The sequence below is a fragment of the Macrobrachium nipponense genome, chromosome 25, assembly GCF_015104395.2.
Source record: "Macrobrachium nipponense isolate FS-2020 chromosome 25, ASM1510439v2, whole genome shotgun sequence".
NCBI classification, from domain to species: Eukaryota; Metazoa; Arthropoda; class Malacostraca; order Decapoda; family Palaemonidae; genus Macrobrachium; species Macrobrachium nipponense.
Window position 1 is genome coordinate 15006496 of NC_087214.1, and position 7500 is coordinate 15013995.

Genomic DNA, 7500 nt, shown 5'->3' on the forward strand with positions numbered 1-7500 from the left:
TGAACTGAGTAGGACATGGTATCTCGCTCTCTGGTAACCTGCGATTAGTGGTTCGGCGGTTATCCATTTCAGACTTCAGTTCATCTGTTCCCATGTAGATTTCGAAAAAATTGATAAATAATATTTCACTTTCCTGAATTTCGGTTTAACATTTTAGTTGAGTAACCTTTTAAGGTTTTGTGATTTTTCTATTTTATTCAACGTCAACTTCGTGTATTATAAGGCGGCTGTACATTTTTTAGTACGTTCTGTTTAGAGTTGTTTGAATCTGTTCTTTGGACCTTGACTATGTTTTATTGTGGTTTTTGTAGACGAAGCATTGCTCAAATTTCTTGGGTAAGTTTGCAGGATTTATCCAGTATTTTTTTACGGTCTCTTGTTTCACACAGACTTATTTTTCCCGTCTTGCTGTCTCCATGATGTGGTCCCTTTTGATTGATTTAAGAATCTATTTCGTTTATTCGCGGCGAGTTTTTATTTTCTTTTTATGCATAAGCTTGTGATTTTTGCGTGAAACTTTTGCTTTTACATGCCCATAGATCGCTAATACATTGTGATAAAAATCTAGGATTGATATATATCTTTATTTTTAGTATTTTTACTTGATCGGTTCTTGCCGAGGACCTGTGTGTTGGAATGTCGTTTATTAGTAAGAAAAATACAGTAAAAGTTTTCCCGTTGTTGTTGTGTATGTATGTAGTTTAAAAAAAAAAAAATTATTTAAGGTTTGTTTGAAGTAAATGTACGTTTAATTATGAATGTCTCTTTCTTGCAAGGACAATAACATAAGAATTGATTGAGTTAGTATATGAACTTTTAAACAATTACTTTAAACAATTTACTTAAACTACTTAATTGGCACTAGATATTTTTCGAACTTGGTATATTTAACTTTCTAATGCTCTTTAAACATTTCAGGGAACGATCCTACGATGAATATTCAAGACTGGTTGAAGAAAGAAACTGCTATCCCCCAGGTTCCTCAGAACTTCAATATCCATTTTTTTTCCTTTTCCTCCACCCCATCGGGGGCGGTGCCCCTGATCGGGTGGAGGCGCTCCTAAGGGCTTGCATAGTAGGCGTGCTGACCTACTGTGAGAGTCCTTGGAGTTTTTAGTTTTTTTTTTCTGTTGCAGATGACAGAGTTCTAACTTTACTATTACTAGTAATTTTTTAAATTGACACTCTAGTAATTTCAGTAATTAGCGTAGCACTGAATGTTTTGTACATATGCAATGGTTTGTATAAATCTGATGGTTTGTATAAAACTAGTCTTGAGTTCCTGTCTTAACAGATAACTTGCGTTAGTAAGCCATGTATTAAGTGTTAGTATGGTTATTGAATTTATTAACTTAATCCACTCTGGTTTTAATTACTAATCTCTCTAATACTGTGATTTCAAAGGCTATTATTGGAATACATTAGTATGGTCAGTTTTTCATATGGTCAGTATATGAGTTTTCAGTTAAGGTCTGTTTGATCTTTATCGAAAAACTGTAGAATGATAACTTGTGGATTAGTGTTTCTGGTTTTTCAAAGCTCCCATTGCATTTTTAGTTTTGGATCATGAAGTCTATTAAAGTCTTAAAATCCATGGTTATAACTTTTTAGATATTTGTTTTATGTTAGTATTGTAAAGGTTTGATGTATTATGCATTTTGTAATTCGAAAAGATTTTGCATAAAAGAAAACTTACGTAATGAGCAACAGTGTATGTTAACTTCAAGTTTTTTTTGTTCTTTGTATTAAGGTTTGCTTTTAATTTAGTTTGGATTTATCCAAAGTTTTTCCTGTTGCCATTTTTATGATTTACAGGCGACCTTGATCTGGGGGGTTTAGGATGGCGGACTCTAGGATTTAGAGTAGTTGTATGATAGTTCGTGGAATACTCATTTTTCCATCTTTTAAAGGGGCTTTCCTAATATTTGTTTTGAAGTGTGATAAAACAGGTTTTGAGAATAAATCTTTCTGTAACCGTGGATTCATGATTAAGAAATATTCCAGTCTTGTGTGCACCATCCTGTTAATGGCATTGGTTGTAACTGCAAAAAATTGACAGATTGTCAGGAAGAATGATACGTAAGCTGTTAATTTTTATTTTAAGATTAAGGTTTAGAGGTTAGTCTCTATAGTTCTAATTTGGATTTAGTATTTTATATCAATTTGTTAATGAATATAAAGGACAATGACTGTGACTATCTTTTGAAATTTCATCCTGTGGCGTTCAGTGTTCTGAAGACCGAGAGGTTAGAAGTCTGGTTTTATACCGAGGGTAGAAATATCTGGTATAGCTCAAGAGTCAATTCTCGGCAGTTGGACGTTTGTGTGAAACTGACTAGGTCCTACGCATGCGTTGGTGAAGAAATTAAAAAAGTGATTGGTAACCTGGGTAGTCCCTTGTACAAGACAGCATTAATATAAAGAATTAACTTAGAATCTCGAGTAAAAGGATTAAAAGGCTGCCCTGCAGTAAGTCGTGGTTTTAGAAATGGGAAACCCGAGTTTGATAAAAGGGTTTGCTTTGGTTAGATGTTTGGTGATAAATGACCCAGGTTAGAAGAATAATTTTAATGCAGTTAGTGTAAATGTATATTTGTGTTGTAAATGTAGTTTTGAGTAAAGGGTGAAAGTGTAAAGTTGGGGGTTTTTATAGGCGAAAACTAATGCATTCGAAGATAACGCTAGTTTTAAATTGCCTAATTAGAATCCAGGACCAGGACTGCAGCAATTAACGGGAATGTGAACTCAACACTTAGACTATTGAGGAAAAGACGTTGAAACTGTATTCTGGATATTTAGGAAATATATTTAGGAAACAAAGATGTGCTTCCAAGCAGGTGATAATGGCAGGAACTAGCGATTGACGTAATTTTTTACTGATGGGGTGAGCATTTAAAACTAACAAGTGAGCGGTAACGATTGCATACACCAATTGGTATTTAATTTTCAAAAGATCAAAGTGAAGTTGCCTGAAGAATGTTTAAAATGCATGGAGTTGTATGTCCGTTTAAATGAGAAATTACTTTCTATTGAAAACCTAACAATATTTTGCGATATACTCCACGCAATATAGATGATCCAGACAGGCTACAGGAGTTCAGAGGGTAGCACTTTTATAAAGAAATATACTAGAAAAGAGTAAGGTTGTCTAGTCCTGGCATATGTTATTTGGCAGTATGATGGCCTTCCCACTCATAGACACTGTAATGTAACGTACTTTACTAGACGCCAGGCCATATAATATTTTCTGAATGATGACTCGGATGTTGGTAGCAGTGGTACTAGTAGTGTATGGAATTCTAATTTTTTTTCCACACTCAAAACACCTAAGTAGAGTGCAATAAGGGAATGGGCATCAAATGAGAATATTAATGGTATAATACAGTTCCATGGCGCAGTATACACGTTTTCTTCAGCTTTAAATATGCACAATATCTTGCATACGCTAACGCACTGTGGAAACTCATTGTTTCAAGGATAAGTCGAAGTATCGCTCAGATGCCAACGAAATTTACTAAACGGTCATAGGGTCTGTGTGGATAAAGACCAGTATTTAGCAAAAGAATAAAATTGCATTTCATCACAAACTTTTTTTTTCCTATACCCCCGGCCATGTTGTATTGATAATGAAATTATTACTCAATGATAATCAAAATATTCATAATCATACATATAGATATGGTACTTGCATAAATGCACATACACTTAACATAGATTAAATTATATACACATGTATGTATGTAAGTATTTGTATGTAGTATGTATATAAGGAGGTCGGCAGAATAGGCGAGTTGTTAAAAACGGTCGTTGCAGGGAGTCTGTGAGATAGTTTATCAGTGAAGAAAATTCGGCCATTGTTTATTCTTGGTCTGGAAAGTGAGAAAGGCCTTGATAGAAACAAAACATATGCATATCTCTCGTTTTCATACTCGTCATTCGAGCATTACCTCTATAATCCCCTTTGTCACATTTGTCTAAATCGTTCGGTGCTTCTGTATCGCCTTATCAACCACTTACTGTTCATATTTAGCATACTACGCCGCACACGATTCTCTTCTTTGTTGCATACTGCAAAAACGCGGAACACGAAAGCAGTCTTGCGGCCACGAGGACAATTTGCCATGCTTGTCATAGGTGAAGCAACCATCACTTACTATTAACTGGCTTTGACCTAGGAATGATAGGCTGCCCTCTATAATTAAAGGTTACCAGGTTTATCGGGCCAAAATATCGTACCAAACACCTCTATATGATTGTATTTCACCAATTCCAAAGGTTTGTATAACTGATAGTCAAAGGGTAAGTACAAATTGCGTTGTAATTGCTATGTATTCCTATAATCCACGCAACATTGTACAATGAAAATAGTAATATTGCGATATGTATTTATATTGTCATATGTATATATACTAAATTATTATTGATTATTCGTAGTATCACTAATGGAAACCGTAATATTATCATCATTCTCAACAATGATTTGCCTAGCCTTTCCTTTAAATACTTATTGTACAAAAGGGTCAAACATATGGGTACTTACTAAATTTAGCTAAGTTCCCCTTTAAATTTCTTTGATTTACTCCGATAAGGGCCTTCATTATCAACAATTGACATCACTGCATAGTTTTGTCAATTAGGCTGTGACTTCAAATAGCTATTTAAAATACGATCCATATCCGATGCTTTGGTAAAATTTCATCGACGAAAATCAGTTAGACACGGTTCTGAAATACACAGTAATTTAGTATCACTGAAAAACTGGCAGATGGGGACAAAAACACAGAACTTCCCATTAAGTACAAAAATCCGTTCCAACCTCTGCTGGTCCAGAGAGTGAACACGAATCCTCCGACTATGAAACCCCAAAGCAGTTGAGCAAGTAACTTGATTATCTAATATCGTTAAGAAAGTGATCATCAAGTTTTTGTTGTTGACGATACGGGGTTTGAGTGTAAAATGTGCTACCAAAGGTATGGGGTAACGTCATCCTTAAGCCTTTGGTATAGACTGTTATGTTAATTTAAAAAGGGTCAGCACCACAATATTGTTTGTGGATTAATAGTTTTCATGGTCATGGCATTCTATAGCAGCAATAATCACAATTGGATAGGTAGGCGGTTATTCAACTCTCAGCGCATTGTCGTTGCTGTCCCCTCACATCACCCACAAAAGCACCAAATAATACCTACTGAAAAAATCATTCGCTAGTTACGTCTATTAATTAGACTCTCTCTCTCCTATCACCTCTGCTTCTTTCTTTCCATTGTTTTACTGAATCTGAATGTGTTACAATGGTGAAAGTATCTGAATCTTTCATTTTGTATTTGTATTTTTTAAAAATGACGTATAGCCATAATTTGCAAGCGTCTAAAACCTGGCATTGGGTTGTCATCACCCAAAATACCTGCTTCCACTATGGATGTTGGCCCAGTCACGCAATATAACTAAATATGACAGATCTATAAATTTTTTAGATATAGAGGATGCACCAGCAGTATTCTGTGGTTGCTACTTCAATAACGTGAGGGAACTGTAAATTTGACTAACCTGCTGCTGTAAATGGTAGTTTTTATGTATTTATTTTTTAAATTTTATTTTTAAGAGGCAGCTTGCAGATCATAGAACACCCCCGTAAACACTGTTGCTGAGATGATTTGTATCGATCTTGTGGACAGTCATATTTGTTGATAAGATACGATGATCTTTAGGAAATACTCACTCATAAATGCCTACTTCTGAAGCACTTTTATTCTCATATCTAGTATATCGCATATTTCCTTAACTGCACATTTTACACTCCAAGCCAGTACTATCGTCAACAACGAAAAGTTTACGACCACTTTGTTAACTATATTAGAATACGGAGACTTTATTGTATGCTCAAGAAAAATGCCTGCTTCCCACTCCTCTTACGGTGGGACATCTGTTGGGTCTTTCATTAGTTACTTGTTCAGCTGCTTCGATGTTTCATAGTCCGCGGATTCGTGTCCGCTCTCTGGATGAATAAGGGAAGGGACTTTTGTGTACGATAGTACAAGAGCCCAGGAAATGCAAAAATTCCTGAAAAATAAATATCCAGAAAAAAATCAGTACCATTATTCACACATCCAAAATTGCCCAAAATTCTCCCTTAAATTGCATACTTGATTTTATTTAACACTTAGATTTCTTTTCAAATATTAATTATTGTTTCACAGTTTGAATTTTACTTGAGTAATTTAATTCGTGACTAATTAATTTTCTTGATGGATTAATTTTCACTTAATTTTGTTTAATATATCAATTCAAGAATTAACTAAACTTAGTGTTTTCAAGTAAAAGTAAATTTCCCTGAGGTGGTGAATTTTACTTATAAATTTTGAGTTGAAAAATAAATTTGTATTCAAAATCTTCAAAAAGTGCACTTCTCGGTGGAGCGAAAGTACGACCTCCCCATTTCTCTGGAAGTTCTTCAGTGACGCTACATATCATCATCACCCATCCATTTGTTTGTTTGTTTGTATGGTGTTTTTACATTGCATAGAACCAGTGGTTATTCATCAACGGGACCAACGGCTTTACATGACTTCCAAACCACGCCGAGAGTGAACTTCTATCACCAGAAATACACATCTCTAATCCCTCAATGGAATGTCTGTGAATCAAACTCGCGGGCACCGAGGTGGCAGGCCAACACTATGCCGACCACGCCACTGAGGCGCTTCACCCATTCATTAGAACTGCCGATTGTTCGAATCGGAATTTTTTCAGTTGAACCAAAACTCCCATAATTGGCCTTTAAAAACACGAATCTTTTAAGGGGACAATTCACTCACAGCTTTGAAACGAACCTTATGACATGACAATGGTTGTTGTATTCCCGATTTCATATGAGAATAATTCGTGCCCTTTTGAACGATCACATGAAGTTCTTGCGACATGATAAATTCTGGTGGGTCAATACTCAGTCAGAAATGATAATCTGCCACTTTACCAATTTGATCTACTAAAAGTAGTGTATGTTACGAGTAATCTAAAACCCAGACATTTATTAGTTCAATGTTTTATCCAGGGACGAAGTTGAAGATTTGCTTTGTTCAGGAAAAAATGAATATGAAACTGCACATTGCTGGAGACTTTATTCAGAAAACAACCATCACTGTAAAACAATGTTTGAAAAGAGAATCTATAAATATGCAATTGAACCTAAAATTGAAAGTGAAACACACAATATAGAAATAGCCTTTCCAGATGTAAGAGGTGATGAAGCTAGACAATTCAGTTGCAGATATATATATATATTCATATATATATATATATATATATATAATATATATATTATACGTATATATATATATATATATATATATATATATATATATATATATATATATATATATATCGAACTACAAATGTCCTTTAATATCTAATTCGCTATACCTCGGAATTGATATATTTTCATATATATTTAACCAAGGGGAATTTATTAAGCGATAATAGAATTGGCGATTGAGAGGTCGA

At 34.6% G+C, this 7500-nt stretch overlaps 1 protein-coding gene across 2 annotated transcripts in view; it reads right to left on the reverse strand.

Annotated features, from left to right (window-relative positions):
- Window positions 1–7500, reverse strand: part of LOC135199292 (adhesion G protein-coupled receptor E2-like) — a 31696-nt gene that overhangs the window by 15091 nt on the left and 9105 nt on the right. The gene's annotated exons all lie outside the window — the stretch shown is intronic.